The sequence below is a fragment of the Mercenaria mercenaria genome, chromosome 2, assembly GCF_021730395.1.
Source record: "Mercenaria mercenaria strain notata chromosome 2, MADL_Memer_1, whole genome shotgun sequence".
NCBI lineage: Eukaryota > Metazoa > Mollusca > Bivalvia > Venerida > Veneridae > Mercenaria > Mercenaria mercenaria.
Genome location: NC_069362.1, coordinates 17,331,464 through 17,342,769, shown reverse-complemented (window position 1 = coordinate 17,342,769; position 11,306 = coordinate 17,331,464).

Below are 11,306 nucleotides of genomic sequence, written 5' to 3'. Positions count from 1 at the left end.
TCATGACCAGTAGATGACCCCTATTGATTTTGAGGTCAGTATGTCAAAGGTCAAGGTCACAGTGACCAGGAACAGTAAAATGATTTCCAGGCAATAACTCAAGAACGCTTGGGCCTAGTGTCAGGAAAATTGATAGTTAGGTTGGCCATGACCGGCAGATGACCCCTATTGATTTTGAAGTCATTATGTCAGAGGTCAAGGTCACATTGGCAAGGAACAGTTAAACGGTTTCTGATCTTCTTGTCCAAAACCATAGGGCCTAGGGCTATGATATTTGGTATGTAGCCAAATCTAGTAGTCCTCTACCAAGATTGTTCAGATTATTTTCCTGGGGTCAAATATGGCCCCACCCCGGGGGTTACATGGTTTATATAGACTTATATAGGAAAAAACTTTGAAAAACATTTTGTCCAAAACCACAGGGCCTAGGGCTTTGATATTTTGTATATGACATCATCTAGTGGTCCTCTACTAAGATTGTTCAAAATATTCCCCTAGGGTCAAATATGGCTCCGCCCTGGGGGTCACATGGTTTACATAGACTTATATAGGGAAAATCTTTGAAAATCTTCTTGTCCAAACCACAAAGACTATGGCTTTAATATTTTGTAATGTAGCATCTTTAGTGGTTCTCTACCAAGTTTGTTCAAATTATCCCTCTAGGGTCAAATATGGCCCCACCCTAGGGGTCATATGATTTATATAAACTTATATAGGGAAAAACTTAGAATCTTCATGTCCATAACTTATATCATTCAAATTTGGACCACATGTATAAGTTTTGAGTGGCAAAATGAACCTTGACCTGAGTTGACCTTGATCTTGACCTAATGACCTACTTTCACATTTCTGTAGCTACAGCCTTCAAATTTGGACCAATGCATAGGTTTGTGTACCGAAAAAAACTTTGACCTTGTTATTGACCTAGTGACCTACTTTCACATTTTTGAAGGTACAGGCTTCAAATTTGGACCACATGCATAGTTTTTTGTTCCAGAATGAAATTTGACCTTGATTTTGACCCATTCAAAAATGGCTCAGTGGATTGCACCAAGATCACTCTGTAATCTCTTATTAGGTTAATAGGTTAAAGGTCAAGGTCAGATTAAACCAGAATGGTAGAGACTTTTGTTTACAGTGAGCATATATTTTCTGTTCCTTGTGCAATTACTGAATGCATCATGGGGGCATTTCGTGTTCGACGAGCTCTTGTTACTAAATGGATTTGATTCAAACTTAAAATAGATATTCCACCTCATCACCCTCATCAAAGATGATTGTCTGTATCTTGATCAATTTTCTTTAAGGTAGATAGGTTCAGATAGGTTCAGATGTTAAACATAACAACAAAGCATGACTGCCAGAATGTTTTAGTACAACCTGCCATCAGCGACAGTCATTCCTTTACGAAGTTTATGTTTGCTATTTCAATTTTGCCGGGCACCATGCGTTTTCAGGGAGAATATATATTAGGAATTGTCGCAATCTTTTGAAATATGTCCCTCTTGACAGATGTTATCATTTAAATCTTGCAAGAAATATATCCTTCTATGGAAAATTTATGGTCATGCATACCCTCTCTCCGCCATATCTGATGAGAAAACAAGAAGATAATTTTGGTGGAAGATCATCTACTGATTATTTTTGAAAAATCGAAATCCTGTAATATTCTGAACATTGATTTTTGAGTCTTCCAAAATTGTCTTCAAAGTTAACATAATCTTCTTGCTGCCATTTTTATGTCACAAGTAGCCTCTAGCTGCAACTAACAATTATTCCGAGTTTCTGACCGTTGGTTTTGGCACAGGTATTTTCACCAGGTAAAAATCAAACAGTACTGTCTCTTTTTGGTAGTAACCTAATGTAATTTCTCTGAAATCTTAGTTTTCTTTGTTGATACCCCAAAGGCCGTGACAGTTATAATGAATAGCGGTACTATGTTCTTACAGGGACATTGGTACGTTTGGTTGAAATAATTCAAACTTGAAAGGTGTCCATAGAATATGGATGCCCCCGCTATGCGGTGTTAGGTCGCATCAGAGTAGATGGCAATTTGACACTAGGCCATTTAGACTCAACCTTAAATAAGACCTTGACTTTGCAGTTTTGCAAAGGAACATACTGCCTTGTTACAGTGAATGCTTATGCAAAGATTGTAGTTAGGACAAGAAAACGACATAAAATATTTACCACTGACCTTGACATTTGAGGCAAGGGTCCGAGACTTGCATCTTACATGTTGTTTTATCATGGTGACTGGTTTGCAGAGTTGTTTGAACGTCCATACATGAATACAGCAGTTATGATATGACCTTGACCTTTGAAACATTACACGTAAGAGACGTATCGTCGTAAGTCTGCTTGCTGAGAATAACAACAATCAATGAACTGGTACCCTCCCCCACCTTTGCCCCACCCCCACCCCCGTCGACAGCCCTATTAAGAGTATTCTCCGCCTACAAAAAGCAGTTATGGTCAGTGTTATCCCAATCTGTCATCCCTTGCCAAATATATTTACCAGAAACGGCTTACATATATTCAGTAAAAAAGTACCTCATTACTACTGAGTAAAACTATGTAATATCTAACGAACATGTGTAGCAATGACCTTGACCAAAGCAATCCAAAATGCTGAACCTTGGTCTCTGTGCAAGATACCTAAGAACCAAGTTTAATAATGTAAAGTTTGACGTCTCTTAATAATCAAATGCGTTTTTCTATTTTTAGTATCACTCTTGAAGGCCTTGACCAAAGCAACCCAAGATGCAACTGAATTTTAAGTCTGCAGGAAAGCTACCTAAAGTACCCAGTTTGATCACAACCAAATTATTGAATGAAAACAATTTATTATCCCCCACCGAAGGCGAAGGGATATTGTTTTGGCGATGTCCGTCCGTCCGTCTGTCCGTCCAAAATTGAAAACGCTTATAATTCAAAAAGTATCTAAGCTAGAATCATCAAACCTCATATCATTATTAATTAGTATATGACCTTAGCTCAAATATGGTATTATCTCCATTGACCCAGAAAAAGCAGAGCATTTCCTTTGTTTGAAACAAAAATGCTTATATTTCAAAAAGTATTTCAGCTAGAATCACCAAACCTCATAGGAATATTAATCAGCACATGATATTTGCTCACATATTGTATTATCCCCCTTGGCCAAGCAAAAGCAGCGTTTTTACCCTTGATCTGGCAAAAATGAAATTGAAATTGTTTATAATTCAAAAGGCATTTCAATTAGAATCACCAAACCTCACATAATGACTGATGATCACATGACCTTTCCTAACATGTAGGTTATCCCCCTTGACCCTGTCAGAATAATTTATACATTTGATATATTACTAACGTAACAAGTAAGCACAGATAGCGCTTGACTCCTTTTTTCATTCTAGTATCGCTATAATTATAGTTGCGTTGCTGAAAATAATAAAATTTGGGTCATTTATGGACGATTTGGGTGACAACTGGATCCCAGCATCACACATTATGTTATATACAATAGTAAAAGGGAACCAAATATCCGTTGTTGTAAAATACTATTCACAAATTTGGACAAATCAGAAACAAGTTTTATAAATAGCACCAATCGTATAAATAGGTAGACGGATGCCAGTGAATTCATTTTTCTTTGACCCGCCGGTGAGTGCACGTTGCGAGAAGGCACAGGGGGTATTTACGGAACTAGGTCATAATTATATTGACCTTTTCTGTCAAGTGTCCAGACTGAAGCCGTCAGGAGCGGCCCTAAAATGGGACCGTTTATGAAAGGAGCTACCTTCTTGGTTGACGGCCCGCGGGTTAGACGGCATGCAGAGAAGATTCCGAGCTTTCCTAATCCCTACGCTCAACGTGGGGTGCTGGAGGGGAGGGGTACATCAACTCCACGACGAGGGACCAGCGACTTGCGGCTCCAACCGCCCTTGTTAGGGCGACCTTGCTTGCCTCCAGTATTTATTCTCATACAACCACGTCTCTTCTCGGGTAACTGCCGTTTATGGTCTCATTGGCCATGACAGTGACTCACGTTTGGATTCAAAATTATTTGGATTTTTTGGCATATACTCTTCACCACTTTGGCTTCAAAAATTCTCATTAACAACATGCCTGGTGACATGCCGGGAGTCTATACTCTTTCATGGCATAATGTTATACTGTGCCTGAAAGGGCGGATATACACGAATGAACGAACGTGAATTCATTCTGTATCCAGCGATTGATGTAAACACGTCGAGGATTCAACTTATAATTTATCCCAGTACCTTGATATTGCAGCTACACCGGCATGGCGGATAAATTATAGAAAAGAAGACGTTTGAGACTAAAGAAGAGTTGCAGTATTGGAACTAGGTTTCGAGCTTTAGGGCTAGATGATAGAAGTTAAACCTTTACGGGATAGACGATAGCAAAAACAGACTGAGCATCGGAAAGCTGAGACAGAGACATTATGGTTTGAGACAGTAGCAGAGTTCCAGTTTACACACGAGGTTCAACGTTGTTGGCGAAGAACAGCAAAGGCATTGGGGTCATACCTAAATGGTAGTTTAATGCTATACGTCATAGCACATAACCGCTGAGCATCCAGAGTCAGGGCAATCATATTGAGTTGCATCTTCAACTAAGAGGACATAGGCTGTATCTATGCCACATGACTCGTATGTTGTTGATTCAAAGACAGTCTGACAGGAACTTCAACAAAAGGACAAGTCAAGTATAGTATCGCCAGCCTATAGGATTTTGAACTGATTATCATTAGTTGAAGGTTTTAAGTTTGAAACATTGAGTGATTTGCCTGATCCCTGAAATTATCTAGCTCATAATTGAAATCATTAAGAATCATTGGTACACGAATCTTTTGGGCGAGATAGCCAGAGAAAGAAATTATATCTGAGGTATATGGTCTCACGAGCTCTACGTTTTAACAAAGGACATTCTACATCGTTTATAAGCAAATCTAAGACATAGTCACTTTAGCGATTGGACCCATTTTAATGTTCAAGATACCAAAGGCTGGGTACAGACCCAGTAAAAACTGTGTTTTTCCCCTTGATTTGGTAAAAATAGGGATATCTGACTGTATCTAAGTTCTTTATGGAACTTTACACAAATGTAGATCACTATAGGGTGGTGGTGCATGCGCTGTTTCATCGGGATCATTGCATTAACAGACTTATTACTCTTTTCTGTAATCATTTTACAATACATATATTCCAACATAAAGTAATCCACTGATGGATATTCATGACATTTAACACAAATACAGGTCAGTATACAGCTGTGTTGCTTTCATCAGGACCTCTACAGAGTTTTTGCCCCATGAATTTTTAAAATTTATAAATTCTCACAAAAACGCTGTAACACCACCCCCCTTCTTTAAGCAAGTTCCCTGAAACCTGCTGAGTCAGAAACAGGTAATATAAAAACCCATTTATATAGTCCTAACCATATTTTAACTATAGCTCAGACAGAGAGACAGACAGAATAAAAACATTAAATAACTTAGTTTATTTTTAATAACCATGCAGAAATTATAAAATGCCACAAATGAAGGGCCATAACTCCTGGGAAAATCACTGAAACGTAACTTTCAAATGTTATATACATCTAAAAGTTATGTTAGCACCAGATAGCTTTGGGCGTATATTTAAAACAAAACAGAAATCAATAGTTTATTATTAAAGTGTATATATTCATGAATATTATATATATTATTTAAGCAAAATGCACTAAACCTTACCTTACAATTTTATTCACTTTTTCCCTCGATTCGAATCCTGTGACCAACATTCTGAGAAAACTACAACAGCTTTTGCTTATCAACAACTGGTGTGTCAAAAAAGTGTGAAGCAGGTTTTTCTCCAACATGTCTTAAAAACACAATATTAAGGAAAAACTCACTTTTTCGTGTAGTGCCGCAATCTTTGTTGTTCAGGTAAAGTTCAGTGTGACCCCCGCCCCTCCCCCCCCCCCCTCCTTGATCTGAGACTTGAACTTGCACTCAGAACTTCAACCATGGTGTGAAACCAATGACACAGCAAACACTTGAGTGAGTAGTACACCTCTCATTATTGCTAAATACGATTTTTTTGTGTAAACTTGATTTTTGGGCTAGAGCCCTTTTTTTTGGTGTGTTTTTTTCTTTGTGGCGTCTAATATGGGGTTAGTAATTAAAGTTCATTCAAAACAGACCATTTATGACAGATACTTGGGGGACTTTTTTCCCAAAATACACCCAAACAACCTACACGGTTAATGTACTAAAAACTGTCACGGGAGTGACTTATACCCCCCATGGGTCTTGCACAGAAAAATGGCAACCCTAAGAAATTTTAACAAGGTCGTCAAACACGAAATGCCCCCCTTGATGCATTCAGTAAGCACAAGGAACTAAAATTATACTCACTGTAAACAAAATTCTCCTTCGTTTTAACCCGACCTGACCTTTTAACCTATTAACCTAACAAGAGATTCAGAGTGTCTTGGCGCCATCCACTGACCCCTTTTTTAATTTTCCCAAAATTTTTCAAGACTACTAAAGGTCAAAATCAAGGTCAAATTTCATTTGGGGGCCAAAACAATGTGTTTTGGGGCCAAATTTGAAAGCTGTGGCTTGAAATTAAAGGAGGTCACTAGATCAATTTCAAGGTCAAAGTACATTTCGCAAAAAGAACTATGCATGTGCTTAAAAATTTGGGGGCTGTAGCTTAAAAATGAAAAGTAGGAATAGGAAAAAATCAATGTAAAAATTTAAAAATTTTTAACACAAAAATTTAGCATGGTCCAAAATTTTGAAGCCTGTAGCTTCAGAAATGTGAAAAAAGGTCATGGGTCAATCTCAAGATAAAGTTCTTTTCGGTACAACTAGGCATGTGGTTAAAATTTTGAAGACTGAGCTTGAAAAAAGTAAAGTGGGGTCACTACCCAAAAATCAAGGTAAATTTTTTATTTGGGAACAAAAAAACTAGCAAGGGGCCCCAAATTTTGAAGCCTGCCCTTTCAGAAATGTAAAGGGACAAGGTCAACTCAAGATCAAAGTTCATTTCAGTACAAAAAAACCATGTTTTGGGGTTAAAATTTTGAAGCGTAGCTTAGAAATGGGTAGGTCACTGGTAAAAAATAAAGGGTCAAATTTTATTTTGGAAAACAAAAAATATGATGTGTCCAAATTAAAGCTTGTACCTTCAAAAATTAAAAGTAGTCATTTGGGTTAATAAAAAGGGTCAAATTTTTTTTTCGTACAAAAAACCATGCTGTGGTCCAAATTTGAAGGCTGTAGCTACGGAAATTTAAAAGTAGGGCATTAGGTCATGATAAAGGTAAAACCTTAAAAATTTATCTTGCCACTCAAAACTGACAGTGGTCCAAATTTGAAAGTAAATTATAGACATAAAATTCTAATTTTCCCTATATAATCTAGTTAAATAACCATTATGCCATGGGGGGGGGCCATATTTGACCCTAGAGGGATAATTTGAACAAACTTGGTAGAGAACCATAAATAATGCACATTTCAAAATATCAAAGCTATAGCTTGTAGTTTTGGGCAAGAAATTTTTAAAGTTTTTCCCTATATAAGTCTTGTAAACCAGTGACCCCCCCCCCCCCCGGGGGGGGGCCCCTTTTGACCCCAGGGGGAAAAATTTGAACAAACTTAGTAGGGACCTAATGATGTCATATACAAAAAATCAAAAACCCAAGGCCCTGGGTTTTTGGACGAGGGGTTTTTTTTAAAGTTTTTCCCAAAAGTCATTTAAACCATGTGCCCCCCGGGATGGGGCCATTTTATAAAAAATATTTATTAAAAAAAACGCAAAAAACAAGGGGGGCCCTGAAGCCCTGATCGCCCCCTGCCTATTACCTAAAGATCCAAGATAGTTTCTTTAAGAAAAGGTCAAAATGGGCCCTCTAAAGTTTAAATTTTTTCCTTTGATTTGACCTGGTGGCCTATTTTTTGCCCCCACAAAACCCAGTTAAAACTTGGCCTAAGATCATCAAATTAACTTTTTGAAAAATTTTCCATGAAATCAGTCAAATGTGGCCCCCAGAGTGTTAACAACTTAGTCTTTGTCTTTTTCGGGAAAATTGATGGGTTTGTCATGACCAGCAGATGCCCCCTATTGATTTTGAGATCTTTATCAAAGGCAAGGTCACTTTGGGCCGGGAAACTTTTAACGTTTCTGATTTTTTGTCCAAAACCATAGGGCTTAGGCTTTGATTTTTGGTATGTACAAAATTAGTGATCCCCCCAAGATGTTCGATTTTTTTCCCCGGGGGTCAAATATGGCCCCCCCCCGGGGGCTAACAGGGTTTAATATAGATTAATGGGAAAAAACTTTGAAAAAAATTTGTCCAAAACCCCAGGGTTTTGGGGTTTTATATTTTTTAAATGACATCACTAGGCCCCCTACTAAAATTGTTCAAAAATCCCCCAGGGTCAAATAGGCCCGCCCGGGGGAGGGGTCACTGGTTTTCATGACTTAATGGGAAAAAAATTTGAAAACTTCTTGTCCAAACTAAAAAAAAAAAAATATGCTTTGATATTTTTAATTCATTATTTTGTGGTTCTTACCCAAATTTTTCAAATTTTCCCTTAGGGTCAAATTTGGCCCCCCGCATGGGTTTGGGCATAATGGTCATATAACTAGACTTAATGGGAAAAACTTTGAATCTTTATGTCCATAACTTTAACATCAAAATTTTGGGCCACTGTACAGTTTTTTGGGGCAAGAGAACTTGACATTAGTTTACCTTTATTTTTTACCTAAGACCTACTTTCACATTTTTTGTACAAAGCCTTCAAATTTGGACCCCATGCATAGGTTTGTGTACTGAAAAAAACTTTTTACCTGTTATTAACCAAGTGACCTCTTTTACATTTTTTAAAGGGACAAGCTTCAAATTTGGACCAATGCTTTTTTTGTTCCCAAAAAAAATATTTGACCTTGATTTTTCCCCAGTGACCCATTTCACTTCTCAAGCTACAGTCTTTAAATTTGAAACCCAACATGGGTTTTGTTACTGAAAAGAACTTTTCTTGAGAGGACCCAGTGCCCCCCTTCACCTTCGAAGGGACAGGCTTAAATTTAACCCTTTCTTTTTTTGGTTTTTGAAATAAAATTTGACCTTGATTTTGAGCTAGTGACCTCTTTCACATTTCTCAAGCTACAGCCTTCAAATTTGAACCACATGCATATTTGGACCGAATGAACTTTGATTTTGGATTGCCCTAGTGACCTACTTTCCCCCTTTTCTGAAGCAAAGGTTTCAAATTTGGCCGCATGCTTTTTTGTGTTATAAATTTGAATTTGACTTTGATTTTTCCCTTTTTCCTACCCCCCATTTCTCAAGCTACAGCCCCCCAAATTTTTTAAGCACATAAATTTTTTGTTTTCCAAAATGAAATTTGAATTGAAATTGATCTTTGGGACCCCCTTTTAATTTCTCAACCCAAGCTTTAAAATTTGGGCCCACATACACTTGTTTTGTACCGAAATGAAATTTGCTTGTTTTTGACTTGAGGTTTAAAAATTTGGAACATTCAAAAAGGGCCAGTGGATGGCCCCAAGATCACTTGTAATCTTTGTTGGGTTAATGGTTAAAAGGCGAGGTCAGTTTAAAACCAGATGGTAAACTTTTTTTTACAGTGAGATATAATTTTTTTTCCTTGTGCATTACTGAATGCATCGGGGGGGCATTTCGTTTGACGAGCTCTTTTTTTTAAAATTTCTTACGGTTGCCATTTTCTTGAAAAAGCCCGTTTGGTGGGGAAAGTCCCCTGTGACGTTCTAGTTAACACCCAACCGTGTATGGTATTTTTGTGTGTATTTGGAAAAAGCCCGCCCTACTGTCAAAATGGTCAGTTTTTGAATGAACTTTACATTACTAACCCCCATATCAGACGCCACAAAGAAAAACACACCAAAAACAGAGGGCTCTAGCCCAAAGATCAAGTTTACACTAAAAAGTCGTATTTGAAATAATGAGAGGTGTATACTACTCGTGTTTTGCGTGTCATTTTTTTCACCCCAGGGGTTGAAGTTCTGGTGCAAGTTCAAGTCCCGTAAAGGAGGTGGGGGGGGTGGGGGGGGGTCACACTGAGCCTTTACCAAAACAAAAAAGATTGCGGCATTACAGAAAAAGTGATTTTTTCCCCTTAATATTGTTTTTTTAAGACATTTTGGGAGAAAAACCCTGCTTCACATTTTTGACACACCAGTTGTTGATAAGCAAAAGCTGTTGTATTTTTCCCCAGAATGTTGGTCACAGGATTCGAATGAGGAAAAAGGGTGAAAAAAAATGAAAGGTGGTTTAGTGCATTTTGTTTAAAAATAATATTTTTAATTTCATGAAAAAATTTAACTTTAATAATAAACTATTGTTTTCTGTTTTGTGTTAAATATACGCTAAAGCTATCGGGTGAACAAATTTTAGATGTTATAACATTTGAAATTTACGTTTCGTGTTTTTCCGGGAGTTAGGGGCCCCTTCATTTGTGGGTTTTAAATTTTGCAGTTTTTAAAAAAAAACAAAGTTTTTAATGTTTTTATTCTGTCTGTCTTCTGTCTGACTATATTTAAAAATTTTGGTTAGGACTATATAAATGGGTTTTTTATTACCTTTTTGGGCTCAGCAGGTTCGGGGCCTTGTTAAGGGGGGGGGGGGGGGGGGGGGAGGGGGGCGGGTTTACAGCTTTTTTCCTTGGGGGAATTTTAAAATTTTAAAAATTTCTGGGGCAAAAATCTGCATTTTGTGGAAGAGGTCCTGGAAAGCAACAGCTGTATAGCTGTATTTTGTTAAATGTCAGGAATACCTCAGGGATTACTTTGTTTGTTGGAATGAGGGTTTGTAAAATGATTAAGAAAAGGTAAAAAGTTTTTTAATGCAATGACCCGATGAAACGCGCAGCCCCCACCACCCTTAAGTGTCTACTTTTGTGAAAGCCCATAAAAAATTAGATACAGTCGTTCCCCTATTTTTTCCCCAAAATAAAGGGGAAAAACTCATTTTTTAGGGGGTCTGTCAAGAAACGAGTTATATGCCCCACCCTTTGGTACTTAACTTTAAAAAAAGGGTAAAACGTTAAAGTGATAGTCTTAGATTTGTTAAAAAACGATGTGAATGTCCTTTGTTAAAACGTAGATCGTGAGACCAATACCTCAGATTAATTTTTTCTCGGCTACCTCGCCCAAAAAGATTCGTGTACCAATGATCTTAAATGATTTCAATTATGAGTAGATAATTTCAGGGATCAGGCAAATCACCATGTTTCAAATTAAAACCCTTTCACAAGAAACAGTTAAAAA